Source organism: Typopeltis vanoorti, chromosome 2 (genome assembly GCF_054136105.1).
Source record: "Typopeltis vanoorti isolate ZY-2024b chromosome 2, IOZ_Tvanoo_1.0, whole genome shotgun sequence".
Classification (NCBI taxonomy): Eukaryota; Metazoa; Arthropoda; class Arachnida; order Uropygi; family Thelyphonidae; genus Typopeltis; species Typopeltis vanoorti.
Genome location: NC_143550.1, coordinates 183,203,889 through 183,229,995, shown reverse-complemented (window position 1 = coordinate 183,229,995; position 26,107 = coordinate 183,203,889).

Below are 26,107 nucleotides of genomic sequence, written 5' to 3'. Positions count from 1 at the left end.
CACGAATACTCAACCGAAGTCAATGTGGCGTAATTGCAGGACTTTAGGTAATCTTGAATCTCTCCGGTTACTGAAGAGTGTGCACGTGTCTAATACAAGTGTATTAATCCCTGATGATGCTGATTTGACTTCGGCGAAATATAGAATAATTTTATTTGTGAAAAACACGTTAATTTCCTTAAACGTATACGATGCTGGAGAATCAAGTATAAGTCTAAACACTAGAACTTTACATTACGAAACATGCAGTGATTACATATAAACATGAGTCGCAGGGATGTGCAGTGACATTTGCCTTGATGTAGTTGCCTTTTAACATTTAAATCGGAAATTATACAACTGATATTTACATATTTCAAAAGTAAAAATGTCATTTTTTAATGGTTCAAAGTATGCTATGATATATTTGCAATCTTTATTGTATTTCCTATACAGTTAACGTGCTATTATCATCTGATTAATAAAAGCGTACAGATAAATTACAAGATCATAATAAATACCCCATTGTATGCTATTCTCTCCCACCCCTTTTTATACATACTCCAAGTGCGTAGCGAATTCTCAGATAACCAGATTTTAAAACACAGCTACTGCTAAAAGGTCGTTGATTCATGATTTGTCTACTAGAGGGCATTGGTTATCAGGGAAGTTGGTGTTCGTTTTTTGATTTTCCTTCCTCCCCATTTCTAAATAACATGCATTTAAATATTAATGAAATTTTAAGAAAAATTAAAGAATTTTCATTTCTTCTTTTTAACGCCATTTTCGTCACTACATTAAATCTAAAAAAAGGAAACTTACCACTCTGAAGTAAAAGCAAATAAGAAATTATGAAACCGAATATTAAATAAACTTTTAACTCAATAATAAAAAAAGCAATAAAAATATGCATTGGAGGAAAAAGAGGGATTTTCAACAAGTCTGGTTTTCGAGGTCTAGTTTTCTTTCTTTCTTTTTTTTTTCTCCTTTTCAGTGAGTATGCGTTGTACCTTTTCGTTAATTTCAAACTCATATACAAGATGATGGCAGTTGTCTCTGTTGTACCCTCCTTCCTGGCTGCCAGTTAAAATCATTGATAGTTTCAAGCCAGCTATGCGTGATGTATCTGCGATAAGGGTGGAGATGGGCCGACCACTAGTTAGTCAGTGTGTGCGTGTGTAGTTTTGAGTAGTTCATGAACTTCTGATTTCTCTACGGAAGGAAAACCAAGCTGAAAGGAAATACTCCATTAAGTTCTGCATAAAATAAAATTAAAATTTTAAAAAATTACATATTCTGACCTGACGAAGTTGATCATTCTTCTCAGTATGAAAGTTATTTCAGAAGTGAACAAAAATGTCAATGTTGAAATGGCATTTATGTATTTACTCTATTGTTTCTTTATTGTATTTACTCTCTTTGTTTCTATTTTCCCACCAGGATAATGAGAGACAGAGTTGAAGCGAACGTCTTTGGTACAAAGCCAACTACGCCATTGCAGAGCAAATGGTGAAATTAAGTAGACAAGAACCTGTGCTCTCTCTTTCCCACGTGATCCAAGGAGCTTCTGATGCTATCGCCTCTGTCTTCTTGGATTTTAGGAGCAAACATTCTGTTGAACTTATTGATCAAGTCGCATCTTCCTTTGGAGCCACCGCTCTGTCTTTATATTCTTCATCTATCCATTCTACGCAAGATAAGATTCATCTGTATTGCTTCAGTACTTTATCGTCTACAATTTGAACCTTTTATAGAAAATATCCGCTTCTAAGAAACATCGACATGATATTTCTTAGAAGGAGCTACTTCTAAGATGTTGCTTAGAAGATTGAGCTACGTAGGCTCGACATGAGCCTCCGTAACTCAATCAGTATAGACGAAACCCTTTGGTCGGAAAGACCTGGGGTTCGATTCTCGTCAGTAACGTGAGGATAGGCTTCCAATATTTCACGGTGGAATGACCTTAGTAAAATAGCAACCTACTATCAAATTTTAATGTTTTTTTTTTTTTCATTCTTGAAATTGGCTTGTTTTAACCGTCAACATTGGTCATACAGTTTCTTAAGATGATAATATTTTTAATTACAGTTAAAATTTTAATGCTGTTTAATATTATAAAAACTGTTACTGTTACTATTTTAATAGTAAACAGAATTTTTGTGCAGTTATGTCTACCATTATATGAATGATAACATGTTAAGCGAAAAGCTGGTGAATCCACACTAATGTGAACCAAAGTTCTAAATTATTAAATATATTGCTCATATTAGAATGAATTCGCAGGATATCTGCGTTGTGGTTCTCATGCAAGAGAACGTTGTCTCGAGAGAGCAGAGTAACAATCAAAAAGATTGTGGCTGAGGTTGACATTAAGGCGAACAGAATTTGGTGCAATTTCTGTTGATTCTAAGATTTTTTTTTCTTTTTTTGAAGTTCATCATAGCATTTGTAAGTAATTTCAGATCTATCTCAGTTTTCTGAGTGTATAGTGGATCGATGGTGATTGGAATCAGAAGAATTAAGCACGACTGGATAAGGCCGTGGCCTAGGTTCTACCATAGGTGTTATTATTATTATTATTACGTGACACCTCCAGAGAGTCCAAAGATCATCGAGCGGGGACAGCTACTTTACAACTCTGTTTCCACCACCAGCTACAGCGAACTGCAACTGTCATCATCATCATCTACACCAGGGTTCGCAAACTGGTCGCCCGCGGGCCGGAAACGGCCCGCGAAGCTTCGTATCCGACCCGCGACCTTAATGTTTCTTTTCTAAAAATCAATGTTTCTAACATCCTGCGGGGATTAAAACATAAAAAAATTCAATTTTCTAAATGTTTTATTACAGCTTTAACAAAAGTAAAAATATTACTATAATTCTTCTTTGTACCATGCTTCTGTCACAATTGAAAGCTTTGTTAGATGAATTGGATTCACAATACAGCAGTTTGCTATATTATACGGAGGTTAGGTGGCTTAGTCGTGGCGTCGTTTTAAAAAGATTTTTTGAACTCTTAAAAGAAATTGACATGTTTACTTCATCCAAAGGAAAATTGATTCCTCAGCTCACCGATGATGAAGATTGGTGCAAAGACTTGGCCTGTTTAGTTGACATAACAAGCCACTTAAACACTTTGAATACTGCTCTGCAAGGACGTGAACAGTTGATATGTCACATGTATGATTCAATTAAGTCATTTCTGGCAAAACACTATCTTTGGCAAACCCAGTTGGCAAAGAATAATTTAGCACACTTTCCTACACTTAAATCGATTTCTCGAAATAATAATGATGCTGAAAAGTACATTCCTCAAACTGAAGAATTGAAAATTTGAATAAAGATTTTCTGATTTCAACCAGTTTCAAAATGAATTATTATTATTCAGTTCACATTTTTTAATTAATATTGAAAATGTTGACGAAGAATTACAAATGGAAGTAATTGAACTCCAGTGCAATACTGGATTAAAAAATAAATATAACGAAGTTGGCATACTAAACTTTTATAAATACCTCGGCAGTAAATATCCAAAATATAAAATTTATTGTGCCAAAAACGTTGTCAATCTTTGGACGCACCTATGTATGTGAGCAATTATTTTCAATTATGAAACTTAATAAGTCAAAGATCCGCTCACGAATAAAATATTCTAGATTAAATGCAATACTTCATATTGCGCAGCTAAACGAAAAAGCAGATATTGACATGTTAGTACAGAGGAAAATATGACAGGTTTCTGGATCAAATTCAAATTAAAAAAAAGGAGTCATAGATAAAAATCTTTATTTTTGTAAGTCAAAATTATATATTTAAATAATTTTCTTAAAGTATGAATAAAACGTAATTGAACTTATATTTTCTAAACTTGTTATATTTTTAAAATTCAAAAATAAAAATGGTTACAAATTAAAAATTTGAATGGTGGTGTAACTGTTTACACGTAAACAGTTACACCACCATTTAAGTTTAGTTTTTTTTTTAGTTTATGTTTTGGTTCACAGAATAATATTGAACACGGCCCGCGTCAGATATACATCTAATTGACTGGCCCTTTGCTGCGTTTGAGTTCGAGACCCCTGATTCTACACTAATTCCATCTACTGTCCACTATCTCCACTAGTATTTTCACAGACAATCAGCATATTTCTGAGATGATCTTCGATACGAAGCTCGATTCATTTTTCTGTTCTTCCATAATATGGGGAATTACAGCCACACCAAAGACGGTAATCACCAGGATATTTCAGATTGTTATGTTTAGGTTTTGCTGATCGAAGCTTTTTTAAGGGAGTGAATAAAGTCCGAGTTTTATATTTCTTGCTGATTTTGCCAATTTTGTTAGAAATAGAGCTGATGTACGGAATGGTGATATAACCTTTCACATGATTACGGTCTTCGGCAAGGTGTGCAGGAGGATTAAACGAGAGTTTAGAAATCGGCTGTTTACGATAACCATTCTCGTTTAAAATTGATAAAAGCAGATTTAATTCTCTGGCAATCTCTTCCTCAACGCTATGGATAATGACGAGGATGAGCGTGAAGTTGGTAGGTGTAGGTTTTCTGTCGATGGAGATTTTTAGTTTTTCCAAATGAACGAGTACGTTTTGCATCAAGAAAAGGAAGCGAACTAATAACTTTTAGATCTTCGTCTTCGGCCAGTATGGCCACTCTGGTGAGGTTCTACAGTACATGATAAAGTTCAATTCCTTACTATTAGCAGCCTAGATTAGGGCGAATCATTCGCTATCTTCTCATTCATATTATACATTTCCTGTAGATTTAAAGGGACAGAATTATTTATATTATTCACCAATTTTCTTTCTAATTAAAGACGATTAGAAGTTTAGCATAAATTATCTTTCACATTTTTCTTAGGCGAGAAACAGAAATGAATAAACAGATAAGAGAAAAACGTTTTCTTCTCTCTATTTGGAGTACAAATCTCTATGAAAACCGATAATAACATTTTGGAAAGTTGAAGTGTGGCGAGTTTTGTTTCTTTATAGAGAAATGCCGAGTGCAGCTGCCGTCATCACTTTTTTAGCTGACATTTAAGAGGAAAAGCATTTCTCATGCGCCATGCAGGTTGCGACGATCCCGCTTTCGGCAAATCACATTTTATTTGCACTTTCTGCAATGAACCCCCCCCCCCCTTTCTTTTCTCAGAAAAATGCCGAAGAAAGCGACAAGATCGCGATATTGACATTGGCTTCACTAATGGCTTTCATTCAACCATTTTTTTTTCTCTTTAAAGTTCTAGAAACGACTAATTTGCTGATTACTCTATTCTTTACGTTATTTGTGTTCTGCAATTTTAGTACCATTAATTTAGCCAACAGTATTTGCTAGATGTTGTTTGTACAAATATCGCTTTTGATATATTTTGTATTTAACAAATAAACCATTTGACGGTTAGAGTTTTTGCAATTTCCATTCAGTTAGAAGAACTCTTATTTGAATCATCGAAATTAGAGAACTCACTGTGTGTGTGTGTGTGTGTGTGTGTGTGAGAGAGAGAGAGAGAGAGAGAGAGAGAGAGAGAGAGCAATGAACAAGCAAATTTTATCATAAATCAATTTATTCAGAAAGCATAAAATACGACTACAATACCTTTTGTTTTACTCATTCGCTAAATAAGGCCACTCTGGTGAGGTTCAGTACTTAAATCATATTATATTAGGTGAATTTATTGTATTATGCATTGAATTATTCAGTGTAATATGTAAATATATACTGAAATATTCTGAATATAAATTGGGTATATAGACATTTTATTAAATACTGCATTATATATTTCGTTTATTCAGTAAAATGGTTATTGTTATTATATTATAACACCTTGAGTGACTTAGGCCTTCTCATGACTGATACAGAATCGCATTCATATAATATCAAAAATTTTCGTCACTGTGGCTGGTGTAGACGCCACAAAACAGAGAGGAGAGAATCATGAGAGGCTTCGTTCAGTAAGAGCGCGATGTCTAAATCTCGACTGAGGCGTTTAAACTCATTGCAACAAGCAAAGGTTCATTGGAGATTTCAATATAAATACGCTGGACTTCGCCTCCTCAACCATAAATATCTACTTTGTTATATACTATGTCAGTATAATATTAACTTGCTTACAAGTTGCCTAATAAGGAATATTTAGGAACTCTCAAAATGATGTTTCGATGATATAAACTTGAGAGTGCCCACCAACTCATACCCATGATCAGTAACAACAACCACCATAATTGCGACCAGTACTTAAGAGCTACTATTTTCCACACAAAAACCCTTCAAATTCAGCACACTCAATAACTATTGTAAAAGAAGAGTCTACATAAAAAAAAGCACGGACTAGAAGAAGCTACTCTAATTTTTTTGATCCAATAACTTTATAGGAAAACATTCCACTCCATTTTTACAGAAATATATAAAAAGTCGACAAAACATCTGAAAAGATGTTAATAATCTGAATAAATATCGTCATCTTAAACAGTATCATCTTCAAGACTACGAAAACAGCGTATTGAGACTGTTCTTTAAATAGTCTCTAGAAGAGATTAAGAAATCAACTAAAGACACCCAATACAAACACTATAAAAACGCAAAAGAACGACAATGCAAAATACTTAGCTGCAAAAAAACTGCAGAAACTGACCATCCATGCAAAAAAATATGCAAAAAAATCCATTGCATCTTGTCATCATTGGTAATGTGTTGCCTTATATGAACTTGCACGGCTTTACTGTTAATCTTCATTCACTGTATGCTGTAATATTTGTGGTTTACGGCTGACATGCACCCATTGCCAATGTTTTTCATCTCTGTTGGATCTTTGTTATGCTAAACTTGTCGTAGAAAATCAGAGATCAGACCTTTGCTTTCTCGATCTGGGTAGCCATTTCGTAACACATAGCACTAGTTTAATGTTAAGACATTACTAGCACTGCGGCACCAACTAAGACTAGCTATTATAAAATTACTTTGATCTAAACTTTTACGGTTTTATCTGTTTTGTTACTTTTAATATTTATTATTATTATTACCCAATACCTCATGGAGTCAAAGACTCATCTGGGAGGTCCTTTTATTACACACACAGATCATGATATGCTTTGAACACATTCAGACTCTCGGCAGACACCACACTCTCAGGCAAGGCATTCCAATCATTTACAACTCTGCACAAAAAAAACCGCCTCTCACTCCCCTACTCACACCTTCTTTATACAGTTTCCAGGGATGACCTCTGGTTCTCCCCCGATCTCCCACTATTTTCTGTAGAACTTCTCCAGAATTGATCCTATAACAACCCCTTACCAACTTGTAGTCTCTATCATATCTCCCCTCTTCCTTCTCTCCACCAGACTCTGCAAATTGCATCTCCTCAATATTTCCTCATACTCGACATTTCAGAGGTCAGAAACTACCTTAGTCAGTCGCCTTTGGACCCTTTCCAACATCTCTTCATCCTTATGAAAACCAGGTGACCAAATCTGGGCACAATAGTCCATGTGTGGCCAAATCAAAGTCTTATATTTCAGTAATAAATTTATGAAATGGTGTCCAACATTATGAATGACTCTGCATAATTATATGTAGGTTTCTACATAATTTATGAATTTCTCAATAAAATCATTTGCAACAGAAAACTTCTCAAAATGCTTACGATAGGTATTTTCCGAATAGCTTATAAAAGAATAAAATGTACAGGTACTATGCTGAAGGCGACATCTGGAGACACTAGCACAAATTTACACTTTCGCAGAAAATAATAATTTAGTTGTCTGTGTTATTTTTTGCATCAGTTATTTGCTATTTTGAGAAGTGTATATTAAACTGCACATAACAACAACAACAATAATAATAATAATAATAAATTTGAACATATCCAATAAATGTTATACGTCTAGATTTCAAATTTGGCTTTTATTCTTAACTAATTATGTATTTTGAATTCTGCTTCAGTTTGATTATCTTAGATATTTTTCTAATTACTGAACTCATAGACTTTTTTTTCACTGCTATAAAGGACAATCTTGCATAGGCGACTCTAGTTGGAAACGAACATCCCTCGATGAAGCAACGATTGTGCAACCTACCGGAGTGAATGTCTTCTCGAGCTAGAAGGAGAACTTTGTAGGTTGGATATACAACACTGGGGGTAAGTTCAACTCCAGAAGAATTTTTAAATTTCTCGATTTTTAAATTTCTCGATTATGCAAATTGCCACTTTTGTCCGTCGTATACGAGGGTGGTCTGAAAAGTTCTTAACCTCGACCATAGATGGCAATAATATCGGCAAGATTTTTTTTCTACGTTGGTACATCTATCGTAAGCATCCATGTGAAATTGCAAGTCATTCTATCAAGCAGTTTGTTTTATACAGCTGTGTGAAGCAAAAGGGTTTTCTGTATCCCTTGTAACGGATACAATTGAGTATCATGCGGTTATAAAATTCTTTGTAAAAGAAGGTTTAACGCAAAAGAAATTCATTTGAAGTTCATAAAAGTTTATGGACACTCTTCTCCTTCGTTTTCAACAATTAAGAAATGGGCTACCGAGTTTAAACATGACGGTACTGCCTTGAAGATGATCCACGTGAAGGACGTCCGAAAAGTGTAACAACACCAAAATCATTCATCAAGTGCACGATACGGTATTGGATGACCGGCGAGTCAAAGGGAGTGAAACTGCTGAGACTAGGCATTTCAAAAGAACGTGTAGGATATATTTTTCATGAAAATTGCAAATGAAAAAGCTTTGCGCAAGATGGGTGCCACCACGCTTGCTCACAGCAGATCAAAAACGCACTCGCATGAAAATCTCTGAACAGTACTTGGAGCATTTTAACAAAAATAAAACTGATTTTGTGTGTCGATTTATTATGGATGAGACTTGGATTCACCATTACACACCAGAATCCAAACAGCAGTCAAAACAGTGGACAGAAGCTCAGCACCAAAGAAGACAAAGTCGGTTCCATCAGCAGGAAAGGTCATGGCATCGGTGTTTTGGGATGCTAAAGGCATTTTTTGTTATCTTGAAAAGGGTAAAACAATAACCAGGGAATATTATTCCGATATGTGAACCAAATTAAACTAAAGAATTCGTCACATAAGATCCGGTTTGCAGAAGAAAAAAAATCATCTTTCATCAGGACAATGCACCCCCCCCCCCACCACCAAAAAAAAAGTGTTTTGACAATGGGAAAATTAAGGGATCTGCACTATGAATTGTTGGAACATCCACCCTATTTCCCAGATTTCGCTCCCTCTGACTTCTATCTCTTCCAAAACTAAAACTCTTCCTCGCTGGTCAGCGTTTTTCTTCGAATCAAAAGGTGATTGCAGCTGTAGAGGGGTATTTTGCAGATCTTACTGAGAACCACTACAGGGACGGGATAATGGCACTGGAGCATCGCTGGAATAAATGTATTAGTCTTAAGGGAGATTATGTTGAAAAATAAAAATAAGTTTGATATTATAAATTCGTTTTTTCATTGTTAGCCGAGAACCTTTCAGACCACCCTCGTATATAGCGATGGGCTGATGAAATTATGGGAAGGAGGTTATAATCATTAACAGTGGAATAAATGAAAGTGATTACATAGTTTGATTCGATTTCCATTTTCCAAGAATAAAAGATTCGAATAAAACTAATCGAAATGACTTGCTATAAAAATGATTAGCTTATTAATATGCAATGGTTGCAAACTGATAAGGTTGTAAACTATTAGACTATTAGGATCCCAGAAAAAATCCTTAAATCGCAAACTGTCATTTTGGATTTAGTATGTTGATGAGTATGTTGATGACAGGGCAAGAACTGCATTCTTTCCTATCAAAACAGTTAATGACATTACACAGTCTAATTTGCTTTAGAAAAATAGTGAAATGGAACAACTTTACCTTTTTTTTTAATGTCCACATGAATTGGAAAAGCAGACGAATTTTTTTCCACATCAGTACATCGTAAACATACTTTTTAGGCGTTGCACGCATCGATCATCTGCGCGTTATCCTTCAAAGAATACGGAATGATCACATGATTAATGTCCCAGGTTCCTCACAAGTGGCTCTATAACATGTAAATGACTGTCAAGTAAACAACCGCTTCTACAGTCCAAAAATCACTAATATCGCTGACAAGCGAGATACTTTTCCAGCGGGTGTATGCAACCAGAAATTATTGTTACCATGGAAACATGGAAGTACAACGTAACATTGTTGTCGAGCAAAGGAAGCCATTTTCGTATATGCATAAAGCGAGATAGAACTACTCAATTAAAATGTCCTTTAACTTTTGTTGCTGTACTTGATTATTAGGGATGAATGTGATAGCCCCGTCAAAGGAATACTTTTCATAATGCTCGCCCTCAACTCACAGTTTAAGCGTTGGATCAAAACAGCACCTGGTCTGAAATTGTCTTTTTCCGAGTAGGCCACGGAGAATATTCATTTACGAGGACTAAAATATTCACTCAATAATAATAATAATAATTTTTCTTTATTGATTTTTTACTAGAATATTTAAGAAATACACTTCGAAATCTTGTGGTAAGTGTATATGACATGAATTACAGAACAGTATTTGGAGATGTGCAATAATATTTGCATTTGTTCAAGTGCGGTTGTATTTTCATAGATATAATACAGGGACCGGTCTCATTCAATCTTTTCCTTGATCGTCCCGGACTTCTATCTCCTCTAGCTGGGTGGTATCGGAGTATTTGTTTGGGTAGTCTTAAACTGTTCATTCCTTTGATATGTTCAATCTCCCCACCACTTCTTTTATTATTCGTATACTTTGTCATTTTTGTCCAATGATGAGTCTGTTGTCCTAGAGATTATACCCTACTCTTCTCCGCAGAAATTTAATTTCTCCAGTTTTTATTCTTCTTTTTTCGGCAGTTTTTATGGTCCGTAATGCACTTCCACACAGCGAGAAGGTCTTGCCAAAACTTTATAAACTGTTATTCTTGTACGCTTTTGAACTTGGTTAGGTTTGAAAACATTAGTGATCATTCCTGTTATCTTTAGAAAATTTGAAATTTCGACACCAATGTCAGCTTCGTTTGCATATAATACATCACATCAAAGGTATCTGAAGCAGTTAATTTTTCTAAAATTTTATTTTCAATTATGGTTTTACTTCTGACTGGAAATGGTCCTCTAAAAGCCATGATTTTTGTTTTGTCTGTTGATATTTGCATTCCAAATTTTTTTGCACTTATGTTTAAGGCAGTGTTTCCCAATGTGGGGCGTACGCCCCCCAAGGGTGGAAATTTGAATAATTTGGGGGCAATTAGAAAATGATGTTGCATTCATCATCATCATCATCACCGATATACTCAAAAAATTCACTATTGTCGGCGATAAATTGTCGATGTTGCAACCCTGACTTTCCGAGAAAAAAAGCTGACATCACTAGTACAGCAGTCAACATAAATACAGTATCAAGAAGAACTCTCAGAAAAGAAAACTGGTGAGTCCATTAGAACTTTATTCAACATAAAAGGAGCAATGGCTTTCTGACGAGACAGAAACGAAATACCTAAATTCAACTAGTTTTGCAAAAAAATACTGCCGCCCTTCCCGTCGTCATATTTAGTTGAATGTGGCTTTAGTGCTGTCAATGACTTGCTACTGAAAAAAAGAAATCACCTGGATATCACAAACCATGGAGATTTGAGATTGAAAATGACTAAATTAGTACCTCAAATAAAAACTCTTTGCAGCAGACATCAAGCTCAAGGATCGCATTAACTTGGATTTTATTTTCCCGAGTTCAGTTCGATTTATGTTTTATAATACACAAAGTGGAATATAAAATTTATATTCATTGAAGAAAGTCAAATTAAAAACAGTTTTGCCTATGTTCTTTTTTTTTTAAATTCAAAGTATCTATTTATATTATACTTTTTCAGAACTTGGCTGACTATTATGCTAAGGGACGGGGCATCAAATTCATTCAGGCGTTGAGGAGGGGCCTGATCTGAAAAACGTTGGGAAACGCTGGTTTAAGGCGTACATTGATCTTTGGAGTTTAATAATCAAATAATCACAGCAAGAAGAAGATTATTTGGTCATCTACAAACAAAAGTATATTAATTATAGTTGCACGATTCAATTTAAATGCCGGTTTTATATTTTTCTTACTTTTCGTTACTATTTCATCTATATATATATTAAATAAGAGTAGGGGCATTGGGCATCCTTCACGAACCCTCTTTTTATTGATTTGCAGCAGTCTGTAACTTTTTCATCGATTCTTACAGCTATTTGGTTTTTTTGATCAATGTTAGTTATTGCAGCACACATCTGATTTGGAATGTTTACATTATTGAGTACGGTCCACAGGTTGTTCCTTAAGACTCTGTCAAAGGCTTTCTTGTAGTCTACACATGCTATGTGCGTTTCTATGTTGTATTTGTCATATTTTTCCATGAAGAATTTTAATGTAAAAGATGGGTCAATGCACGATCGTCCTTTTCGGAAGCTATTTTGTTCTTCGCAAAGTTTATCTTCTACATGATTTACGTTTTGAAATTAATATTCGTGCATATAATTTATAACCATTTTTTATGACTTATTCTTCAAAATATCTAAATAATCACTTGCAGTAATTCTTCCATGAAGAATCCAACAGAATACCACGATATTGATGTCCAGATTATCACAGAACCGCTCTCATGCTTTACTGTTGGAAAGCAGCATTCCGATTGTAGTCTCTCCTTGGGTGTTCTCCAAACGTAAACTCTTCCTGATGTAGGAAACAGCATGGAGATAGACTCATCTAAATATCGCACGTTTCCAGTTTTCTAATGTCCAGGTTTGACGGCCGTTACATTATCGTTTAAGATCTGAGCATTGATTTCTAATCAGAGATATAGAAATTTCGGCTCTACTTTGAATGTTGGATTTATGAAGCTCACGTCGGACAGTTTTGTGGAAGCTTCAGCAAAATGAATATTCGGTTCTGCTGGCTGTTACCTGTGCTGCAGTAGTTCCGTGATTTTTCGAACCTGTCCTCAATGTCTTTCTGTCTTTGATTTTCACCTACTGTTTCTCTTCGTTGATGCTGTCTTGCCCCGATCTATGTATGCCGACATAACTTTAGAAACTGTCGATCTCAATATACCTAATAATGTGGAAGGTTTTGTCACTGATGCTTCAGATAAATATGCACTAACGATTTGTTCTCTTTCAAAGTCCGAAACGTCTCCCATTTTCTGATTTTTTAACACAAATTAACAGTCAGTACCATAGGATGAGAATTAAACAAAGCGAGAAATAAACCAAACAAAATGCTTCCACCACAAGTTTTTCATGTAGTCAACACAAAGAAATTTTATTCCTAAATACCTCAGTGCTTCCAATATTTTGTGAAACCTCTGTATATATTTATACATCTTAAAACACCGTAGGTAAACTGATCTGAGTATATTCAGCAATTTTCGATTTAGAATAAGATTTTATGAAAAGAGTGAAATTCGCGTATCCTGTTTATGTTGTCTCTTGCATTTGTATGAACAGAATTCGATTTTTTGTAGTGGGTTCAATGTTTTGTGCATTGCACAATCTGCTATTTTAATTTTGTTGATTTGAGTTTCGTTGTTGTGTAGATTATTTGTTTACACTGTGCGTAGTAGAGGATAAATAGGTTTGTTTATTTGTTTATAAAGAATCTATGAAATTTCTGGTAGTTCTCCGCGAGAAGCTTGTAATAGTTCCAAACTTTAGCAATTAAAACTCACTAACATTCCAACTTTCTTTCCTTAATGATTAATTGTCTTGTCAACCCACTAATTCCAGTGATGTGGGATGTTTATTCTTGAATTACTTTCCAGAGAGCATTATTCACAGCAATCTAGACTCTACAGGCCCGTGTAGCTGACAATATACCTTTCCTTCATGCAGCCAATCGGAAGACGACATTGGCTGCTGAAGAGGTCAGTTTAAATTTGAGAAAGACATTACGTAACATTTTGAAGTTTCTTAAAATATTCTTAAGCACTAAAACATGCCGATGATGTCGCCCCATTATCATGGTTTCCTCGGTCCCTTGCTGGAGCGCTTTAGTTCCTTCTCATTGACTACATAACGCACACTAATGAAGTGCTGATTGCAAGAAGGCTTTCGTTGTCCCTCATTAGTCTAATTGATTTCCCAACCATCTTCCAGTGCCGCAGAAAAAGAACAGAAGAACATAAAGTTCAATTAAGGATCAAGAATATTCTCTTAAGAGCAGCTTCTGAAGAGAATAAAAGGGCTGCTTGTTCTAAAGGATGCCATATTCGGAACCGTTGGCGTTAGCAATTTTGGGGCGAAGCTAACGATGCACTAGGGAAATAAAGGGAAGGTTGCTCCCAAAGCAACCGTTATTGCTCAACACCTTTGTGTAATACGACTTTTTTTTTTATCGGATTGTGAATGTTACACGCAAGTGTGCATAATTTGACATATCTTCAGATCGTAGATAGAAGAAAAAAAAATAAAATAAAAGGGGATTAGCAAAACAATGCGTGGGATGCTAAGTTGATTGATGCCACGCACCTTATCATCAGAGGAAAATTTGTTTCTGAAAACTCGATTGTATTTTATAAGCAGAAGAAACATAAAAAGCTTTGCAAGGGAATTATTCATCTCTCAGTGCTACTCTATGCTTCGGGGTTATGAAATAATTTGCTTTTACTGAATGGCCTCGATGGGGGGGGGTGCCACGCCGATATGTTTTTTTCTCTTGTATAAGCGATGCTGGTTTAAACTGTCATGACTTTAGGAATATTTATATTGACAAATACATCCAATCCGAAATGGAATCTTTTAGGCATAAATGAAGTTTATAAATTTCTTTTAATAACTTATTAATTCATAATATACGTGATGTTCTTCGTCATCAGTGGCTTTCTCTCTGCTTCTAGAAGCACTTTCTTCATCATCAGGCCCTTTTATCTTCTCTCCACAGGTTAAGGATGGTCTTCTCATTTTTTTTTCTTTCCATTCTCACCCACGAAAGGATGGAAACATTCAGTACATTAGTATACAAATGTATAGGCTAAGGAACACTTTCTATTTTTATTAATATATATATATTACACCGGCTGATTGAACTCATCTACTACTTGAATACATTCCCAAAACATTCATGAACGAGAGCAAGATCCGAACCGCGCCCCGTTTTTGATTGCAGAGCAAATATGCTAACCATTCAGCCAACCAGACTGGCAAATTCTTCCACTTTTCTTTATCTTGTGCTTCCCTACCATTCAGTTTCAACCATCTCTGTAATCTCGTCCTTCAACTTTCTGCAACTCTCTTTCCCTCTTTAAGGTAAACCATTTAGATATTTCTTTGTCCATTTTCAGATATTATTTCATGCCATACAACCGATGCATTATCACTTAGATCTTTAAATGGCCTTGTGGTATGTCTTTTACCTTGATCTAAGCTCCAACCCCAAGTAGCACACGGTGATGCCAAACGGTGCTCTTTCGTGTCTTGATAGTCCCCAGCTTGTCAGTCAATTTATTGGCTTATAGTTCTTTTGCTGAGATGACTAAAAGAACCTCATCAGAAATTCGTCAGTAATTTGTCATTTTCCATTGACTTGAACCCTTCTACATCCGTACAAAACTCACCTTCGGTTGGAAAGTTCTCATAATAGGAGATATTCGAATCTAGGTCTTTCTGATAGAAACAGAAGACAATACACAATAAACAATCTTCTTCAAAAAATAGGAATCGCAAATGGATGAAGAGGCTCATTTGGAGAGTTTTTCATGAACTTTTTTCTTATCTTTTCTTTGTTTTCTTTTCTTGCTTTGTTTCCTTTCTTCTCCAAATAAACGTATATTTTAAAGGTTATCATATAATTTAGCGTGAAAAATTTCAATTGTTTTAAGGATTGTCCTTCGTCTTTAACAATGCCCTGTTTTCGTCTTTTTGTCTCCACTCAAACCCCCTTCTCTCAGACCTTGAGACAATTTTGTTTTCTGTTGTAAGCCAGATTTCTGTTGTTGTTAAATTTCAAAGTTTTATATAATTCTCTTTCTTATTGTTTTGCATAGCTTAGAGATTGCTATTATACTCATCGAGGAGTCTTTTTTATTTAATTCTCTTTCTGTGATTTTAGTCAGACCAGTCTATCTCTGTCTGCCATTGTTCATTGGGCTTTCTGTTAATATTTGGTAATTTCTTAGTAGTCCTCGTTGATATCAACAGACTTTTTTCTTAACTTTTCCTTTGTTTTATTTTCTTGCTTTGTTTTCCTTTCTTCTTCCGGATTTAGTACTTTTATTTTTAACCAGTATCCTTTTGTTGGTATCACTTTCCAATGTAGTCTGTAGTCTGTAGTTGTTCTAAAACTTTATTAAACCCGAGTCATGGACAATTTATATTCTGTTAGTAGATAATCGACTTCACGAAACTCTCCAAATGAGCCTCTTCATCCATTTGCGATTCTTCTTTTTTGAAGAAGTTGTTTATTATGTATCGTCTTCTGCTTCTATCATTCTTTATCTAATTTTATTCCTTTGTCCATATTTTCCAATTGCTGTCCGATGCGAGTTACTTTCTCCTGTTTGGTAGCATCGTCATTTAGCGTCTGCTTTATTGTTTCATAAAATGCATCTGTGCCTTCCTTCCTTCCTTCCTCTGCGCTGGCGTTTCGCTTATTCTAAGAAAGAACTTGGCAAATTTGTTTGTAATATTGTATTTGATCAGAATAACAAAATCGAGTAATTCGTTTGTTTTCATTATCTTGTTGACAGCATTGAAGGGTTGCGGTTTGGCGGTGGGTTTCTGAAATTTCTGATCAAAAATAAATTTCGTGAGGATTTAAATCCCGTCATTACCTCGGAGACAGTCCCATTTATGATTTTCAAATGTCGCTTTTCTTCTTTTGCTGTACGCTTTCATTATACTTATTTCCTATCAGTTAAGGAGTTGTTCATTTTTCTTACTGACTTCTACAGTCAGAAGGGCCAACCATAGAAGGCCAGCCCACTTAGACAAGAATCCACTCTCTTCAATCCAAATAGATTGAAGAGAGTGGATTTCCACTGCAGTGAAGAGCAAAGTTTAGTAAGACAGGAAAGATGAACCCTGGTCTCCGAATACGTATCTTCCCAAGCATTCGAACATGATTGAAGGAATGAAGAAGGATGAAAGAAGATAAAGGAAAGAAAGAATGGGGACTATCCAGTATATAAATAATATTACATATGTATATGTGAAAGGTCTGCGCGGTTCGCCTAGTGGTTATGTGCTTCGCAACCATATGTCTGGGGAAGGAGTGTCCTAGGCTCGATTCTCGTCGACTCGACGACATGAGGAGCTTCAGGATCTTCCTCAGCCATAGCCAAGTTAGCCGGTCTTGGGGGTGGACAGCAGGGTTTACCTTAGGCTTTTCATCCCGCAAGTAGGCAAACTTGCCCCGTGAACACACACACACGGATTACACTCATGAATATCGCCCTTAGGGGATGCAGCAGAGGAGTGGCGAACCGGCTGCATTAATACGCAAATAACCCTTCATTAGGAGGGGACTCAACCCGTCCTAGACCGATGAGACGGATAGGATAGATATGCGAAGGGCTTGGTCCAGAATCATTTTCCTCTGGTTCACCACTCACACACTCAAAAGAAACGAGTCCCTGATTCTACAAAAGGTACACAACACAGAACGCAGAACATGTAGAATTCACACGGCTATAATAGGGTGATCACACCACGCTCCTCTGGTTGTTATTATAATGGTGTATGTGTTGTGCATATATATTCTTGATAATAAGGTTGCAAAATTTTGCGAAGCGTCAAATTCTGTGTATTTTGATTTGTTGAGTTATTAAGTTTACTTTGTATATGCTTTATTGTAGGTGATTTCGGTTAGGGATATATTCTTCAACACGAATTCCATTGCACGACCAACTGGCGCCTATACAAATGTTTCAATTGATAGCGTAGGGAAAATTATGCATGTTCTTCTGTGCTATTGTCATAAAGCTGTAGCTGTTTTTTTTTTTTTATATCCTTCGGCGCATGCGAAGCACTAATTGATATTTCTGTCCTAACAATGCTTTGCCTAAATACACCTTTCATATTACTATAATATGGCAATGCCTTCATAGTCAGTCTGAAAAATGGAGCGATTAGTGCCCTCTGCTTACATGTACCAGTCCAGGATGACAGGAAACTTTATAAGAGCTTTTTGGTTGGAGTTGTCCTGTCTAATAAAGATATAAGGATCATAACTCGATTTAATCCCGAAAAACAAACAAACCAGGTAGAGAATACATCCGTTGACAGTTATAACAGATTATGATTAACCGCCAAAACATAATGTTAAGTGAGTTTATATGAAGCGTAGTTAAGTCATGTCAGACTACATCAAGGAAAAGGCAGGGTTATCATGTTAGGTTTTCAGAATTCTAAAAATAATATCTTAATCTCCTTAACACGTTAACTGCCACGATACTAATTTTGTTTCTACCTTCACAGGCCACTGTGAATAATGACAAGTTAACATGTGAAACAGATATGTATCACATGGCGCTAGCGGAAAGTGTATGTGTGAGGCACACTTGTTGCATAGGGCAGTCAACGTGTTAAAACAGTGCATTATCAAATGTAAATAAAATATGTTACATTACGATTTCTAAAAGAAACAGAATAAATTTCATTGATAAACCATATCATCATCAGTATCAGCCATTATCGATCCGTTGCTGGATGAAAGACTTTCCAAGATTACTCCAAAATTGTCTGTCCATCGCTCTCCTTTCCCATGTCACTCCTGAAAATCTGATGCTATCATCAATCCACCGTGATTTAGGTCTCCGTCGTGGTCGTTTTTCTTCTTGTGGAATCCAATCCAGTACTTCCTTTGTCCATCGGTGATCTTGTCTTCGAGCAATGTGCCCAGCCCGTTGTCACTTCAGATGTTTCACTCTTCTTATGATGTCAGAGACTTTGTTCTGATAAGCCATATCAAATGTCACATAATCACACTTTCTCCTTAACGAGATTATGTGATGTTTAGGAAGTTTGCCAAGTTAAAATGTTGAATCGAAGTGGTCAAGATCAAGTCATCCCAGGAGTGAGTCTCTTTTGAGTGGTTCAAGCAGTTTAAAGAAATATGAAATAGGTGGAGATACACGCAGCTATAATTCGTAGACCCAAACTTGCGATATTGAAAGAGTAAGATACTTTAATCGTCCAGAAAGACAAACGCTTATAGGATTATAGTAAAAACTAGCAAGCGACAGTGTGTAAATGGACAACGATTTTCCTGCTGATATGAGAATTTAATATGAAGGGGAAACATGTTGAAGATTATGGCTATTAAAATAAAAATCAAGTTTCTTATCACAATTTTTTCGTAATTATGAGATAATAATCAAAGCACACATATGGTTTTCCAGATTACCAAATACACTTCATTACAAAGATGAACTACGGTTTTTAAAAAGAGTAAATTTAATATCGGGTTGGGTCAGCAATGCAGGCCTTTATACTGTAGGGGCCTACGATATTTGGTTATGCTGGAGGTAAATACAGGCATAACCAAATATTCATTTTTTCATTTTTTCATTCATCACCAAAAGAGTTATAATCGGCTTCTTTCCAAGTTTGACATTCTTCAGAATATCCGATCGAGGTGGTAACTTTTGAATAAATCTTTCCCACATGAATTTACAGAACCAAAATCTCGTAGGGACCGTGGGTACACAGGGTTAAACAGAGAAAAGGAGCCTGTCGATATTTTTCTTAAAAGGCTGGAGATTGGGAAGCCTTCCCAACCTCCAATTTTGACCTGGTCAAGAGAATAGAAACAGATATAACAATATTTGGTTTTGTACCATGATTTGCCTGCTGACACCTTTTTTACTGCTTCGAATCAGGAAAATGCATGGCTCTTAACCACAGAGTGTGTCGCAGTCGTTGAATAACATGTTTGATTACATCAAACATGTGGTAGGATGAATGTAAAAAGCAATCCGAAAACTCTCAGTCTAAGCATGATTTGAAGTAATTCTTGTCTCTAACATGGGCGTGTTTTGGAAACTGCGATATTTGCTTTTTCCGGGGTCTCTCTCTTGAGAAAACAGGCGACGCCTAATTTGGAGACTGTCTTGGGGGATTGATGCTCTACTGCTAAAAATTGGCAACATAGCATGGAGGCTGAAGATGAGTATTTCAATTTATGAATAATGGATAACACGCTTTCAAATGTTGGCTATGTGATTACTTACACGGAGGTTTACGAGCTCTTTTTTTAAAAAACATGGTTGTTTTTAATTGATGAATTATAACTAGTATAACTATGCCAGTTAAACTGTGTCGTTTTGCAAAACAAACAAACAAACAGGCTCTAGATAGTTCCGTCCCATTCCATTTTAATTCCTAGAAAAAATTAATTTTGGAAGGAATGCAATGATTCTTGGGGTTCAGAATCGTCAAAACATTTGTTGAGTTACATTTGGCAAAATGAGAGACCTCTGTCATTAAGTCGGTATTGACAGTGCTTGTTTGAAAGCCTGGGTTCGATAAATCTTACATCGAATCCAGGATCGAAGGATTAGATAAAATAAGTCAGATTTCTTTATTCATTGGTCATTGGCCTTGAAGACCAGGAATAGACAAAAGAAGTTATTACCATTAATAATTAATGCGATTATTAAACTGTAATAATAATAATGATCAGGATGGTATGTTAATTTATCTGTTATTTAATATTAATCATTCCACTTGACTTCTAAATTATTGTTACTATTCTTCAATCTTTGGTTTGTTTCTTCCAGAATCCATCCGTGTTCAACTGGTACTATTTAGAATCTACTCGTTACAATATCTGAAAGAAATTTTCTCAAACAAAATGGACGCTCTGGTCGGTCACCTACGAAGATACTGGATCATTAAGAAAAATTGCAGAAGATCCCATGACAGAAGACGACAAGTGACGATGGTAGAAATTTAAACATGATTCCCAGTGGAGACTGAAAGAACAATTTCCATTATTCTTATCAGTGTGTGCCATTTCCTAATGTTATGTATTTTCTTTTGCTATCATAATAAATACTTTCTTTAATTTTAGTAGAAGAAAAAGAAAAACAAAACAATTTTAGGAAAAAAGTACTCATCGTGCTTGGTTTCAGTCGATGCATTTTTCAACAGACCAACACATCCTGGATGTCTTTTTTTTTTTCTTCTTTTTTTTTAATTTTTACTTGTAATGAACAAAGCGTTTTTAAACCCACCTTGAGAATTTCTTGAAAGTTGTACTTTTTATTTCCACTTAGTCTATTTTTTTTAAGAATAGAATATAAGCATTATTTAAATTAAGGGGATATTTAATCCCACATTGTTTTAAAACAGAATAAGAAACTCAAGGATTGGAATCAGAGAGTTTCATGCCGAATATAGTAAACTATAAAAGTATCGGCGGTTACTAGCGTGAGCTAATGCAAGTAGTCCTAGTACGTAGTACAATCTCGGGCAACTCGCAGCAAAGGTGGTAAAGTTCTGATAGCTATTCGTGGTATTTTCCATAATGTAAAAACACGTTTCCTAGGAAATGTATGCTGTTATTACATTATGGTGGGAGGTCACTACCCAGACCGGTTTCAGCCTTTTTTGAGGCTTCATCAGTGAGTAGCTAGACCAAATTAATACCAAAGGGTATAGCGAAAAGAACTTATATACTCTGCTATACGAGTTGTCAAAAAGGTGCAGAATATAAGCAATAAAAAAAGTGGGGCATAAATTTGCGAAGTTCATTTATTGGATCTCCAGGATGGATGGAAGTGAACGAAAAGATCTGATGTGTAGTATTATCGGATCATTAACAATATTTAAAACATGAACTCCCTTTTGTCATCGGGCTTGATTGACGTTCCAGGAAATGCTCGGCTTATTCACATCGAAAGCTTCCTTCACGATCGCTGATGCATTAAGAATCGTGCTTACCGTTTCACTTACCCCGAATTTTCATGTCCGGAGCTTAAACCTGATCACGATCTGGAGTTAATAATTAGTGCTTCGCTTGCTTAACTCGATTCGAAGACAAAGACTTGTTATTAACCTACAGGATTATTGTAACTGTCGTTTACTTCTTTGAGCGTGAAGCATAGCTTCCTTATGATGGAGAGAGGAGATTAATTTTGGAAAGCAGCGTGCAGTCATGACAAATACGTGACGTATATACAATTATTGTGTATATTTGTTTAACAAATATATCTGTATGCATGTATATTAGAAGAGAATTATTACACTGATTGTGAATATCGCGTAATGAGAAACAGCGCAATCAATGTTTAATTAGCACCCACCCTCGGCACATAAAAGTACATTGCTAATTCACTCAGACAAGCGGACATTATTTTTTTATTCTTTCAAAAAAATCCATCTTTTTTCCTTTTTGAAAAATGCTATTATAGAAAACTTTTCATAAACGGTTGCATAATTTACATTTCACTTAAGAAAAAATGTCAAAAAGAAAAACTGCAGAAGGGCACTGCAAATTGAAATTAGCTTTTAGAAAATTCCTTAATGGGTTTTAGAAGATATTTCTTTCCTCTTTGATGAAGTTCTCTTTAGATATCATTAAGTAAATCTTTATTAGAAAAAAATGCTGTGCTGCATTTTCAAAGAAAGCGAATCTAATTAAATAACAAGCTGCAAATGGAAAATCATGGAGTGCTACATTCTAATTTGCGGAAACATTAAATAATTCATCTTCTTTTAAAAGTGATGTAAATTCTCGGAGCATTTTTAAATGTAATTGCAAGAATGTTACAAGAAAATTACAAGCATGTTGTCATATCAATGGAGCATGTTAACAATTTTGCCATAATAAAAAATCTTAATAAAAGATTTGACTTCACCCATTCTCCTTTGAATGATGGATTTACTGTTGCTTTATAGAATTCGATTTAATTTTAAACTGAATTTGGACTGGAAACTTCTTTTCGATCTGTTCAACAAACTCATGTCATGTTGTCAGAGACTTAAATCATGATAAAAATGATGGGAAGTCATTCAAGCCAAAGTCGATAAAGATTACTTTCAAGTGATTATGTTTGAATGTAAGAATCATTCAACCAAAACCTGTCTACGATCAATTAGACTGTAGAATTCAGTCACATCCATGAAGGTAACAAATGCTTTGATTGAAAAAGTACTTAGGATTCTGGATAAAATCAACTGGTCACCATCAACTCAATAGAAACGTTGCCTTCAGCTATGTTTTTTTAAAAAATATTGAATATATAAAAGTTCACGAGGGCAAATTCAACACAACCTTGGCTTATTTGTCTTATTGAGCAAAGGGATCAAATTTATTACCAGATTTCTGGAAAGCTCCATTACGAGAAACGTTTCCGTGATCATTTTTGACATGGTCAGTGCTAGATGGAAGCAGTAAAAAAGATTATTCGGTGTTTCTATTAAACCTCCAGTCTTCCATCATCTCATTTGTCTTCCATATCGGTGCTGTACCTAGAGAATATCACGTGTTTTTTTGAGAATGAGTTGTTTTACATCTTATTCTCAAAAAACAAACAAACAAAATCCCTGCTGCTACAGCATGAGATTATCTAACTCACTTTCAGTTTAAAAAGGTTTAGAAATGCTTTTCGCTTCCTAGAAGGTGTTCAAACCCTGGAATATCCACCCAATGACAAATTTTCCATCGTTTTCTCAAACTAATAGCATTAATGAGAGCCTTAATTTTTTTTTCTCTGTTCAGCATTCACTGTTAATAAGACTGCAGACACTGCTCGTGCTATAATGTAGCATGTGTCCAACAGTTGTTCCTAAGGCATTCTTCTTGGAAAAAAATGGTTCGCTTCGAGTTGTCCTTTGATCATTCGTTCACCCGAGTCCTAATCTGGCAACAGCTGGTGATGGTTTCAGCCACGCTACACAATTCAGAGCATACACTTGGTTCATTCAGCAGATTAATCATCATATGGGATCTAAATCTTTCGACTTTAGGAAATAATAATCAGTTATTATTCAATATCAATAGACAGATAGGCATTGTGAAAAACAGTGGACTGAATCGATGAGATGGATCAGTCATCCCCCTATCTTCTTTTCTGTTGAATCAAGAATTTTCGGTGAGCTCTCAGATGCATTAACCCAAAGCGATCACATCACGCTATGACGAGAACATTTGCATCTATTTTTCCAGAATTCATAGTTGAAAGAACAGCAACTCCTGGGAAGAAAGAAAAAAACACAGAATGATGCCAAGGAAGGAGTTAATGCTTGTTGTATATTTGTGCTGGAAAAACTGGGGGTTGAAGTTATCCAGAAGCAAGATCAGATGCTGAGAAGGGATTCTAATACTATTTTACTCAAATATAATACGATTTAATGGAATTCAGTGTGTGGGAGAAGGGATCATAATCTGCTTTGCGTTAATAAGACATGATCGAAAAAAAGTGAGTTGCACCTGAAGATAGATCCCAAGGATGACAGAGGTTTTGTTTGATTGTGTGTAAATGAGAAAGACGTGTGCAAACTCTGGCCTCTGCCAAAAACTGTGAAGTTGATTTGCGGAGGATTAGACTTGTAGCTCAGTGGAAGTGGCGCTTGCATCCTGTGCGCTAGGTTGTCCTAAGGTAGACGTAAGTTCAAGTCTAGTTAGCGACTGGAGTAACTTTTTATAAGCTTATCTTCAACCGGTTCCCCAGTTAATCGATCTCTGGCACTGGAAAATGGCTTTTTCTCCGGAAATTCGGATTTTCCATCCCACAAACTCAAGAAAATCGGCGTAGAACCTACATTATTTCAGACTGCAGCGTATCCTGTTAAGATTACGTTACAGTGTAACAAGAGATGATAGCACTTGTTTGTCCGTCTCTTCATCGGTTGCCACTTATAATGAATTTTTATTAGAGTAATTTAATATTAATTCTGAAACGGTGTTTGAAATTGAATAATCACATAAATATGGAAAATTCTTAAGATAAGATGATATTTCATGTTAGATGTTAATTTGTTGATTATTATAACAACTCGTTTGTTTAATCGGTTGCTTAATGTTTCAGGTGGCAGCTGAAAATTGCCGAAGATTGGATTGATCAGATGATGCAACTTCACAAAGAGACGGAAAGCATTCATTTGGAAAGGAAACAGACATTAACCGAACAGCAATACCTTCGGGGTTAACACCCCTGGTAAAAGAGAAATATTCTCAGTTATAAACTTGATGATATGATATTTCAGGGGCTCTGTATATTTTTAGATGAGTCCTCTTCCTGGAAAAGAACGTTGACCAGTTGAATATTATCTAAAAGGGAAAAATTCTTGTTAATTATCTAAATTAAAATCAAATCTAAACTTTTAATTCATGCATTGTTTATTTGTATTTTAACATTTGAGTGGTTAATTGTATAACGATGTACATTTATCACAAATATTTCACGTGCATTTAATTTTTTTTTCATTAATAGTCTAATATGTAAGTTACATTATTTTGCTTTTAATAATAATAAAAAAATTATAATTTAGTTAACCAATAACATTCTCGTATGAAAAACTAAATTTGCCACTAGGGGGCGGAGATGGACTGTGCTGTTGGCAGATATTTCATATTTATATATTTAAGTCTTAACACTCGTCGAGCATTATAAAAACGTCAGTGATATTCTTTTAGGAAGCATTTAGGGAAAAAAACGAACTTAGTAACTTAATTCAGCCATTGTTAGTGTAGCCAAAAAGTTATATTTGAGACGCCATCTTTAGTAATTACTCATATTTTTTCTTTAATTTAATAAATCAAATTTCTTTAGCATTTATGATACGTGTGATTTACTGAAGGAGATATGCATGCTTTTTTCCAGAAAATTTTTTGAAAATTTATTGATTTACCTTTGTCATTTAATGTAATCATATACTAACTCTTTTCGTTATCATACCTATATCAATGCGTTATTCCGCGCTGTTATCCTAGTGGCTTGCGCTTCCCAACTATATGCCTGGGGAAAGAGTGTCCTGGATTCGATTCCCGTCGCCGACGTGAGGAGCTTAAGGATCTTCCTCAGCCATAGCCAAGTTAGCCGGTCTTGGGTGTGGACAGCAGGGTTTTCCCCCAGTTTATCTGGGGTTTTTTTCATCCCGCAAGC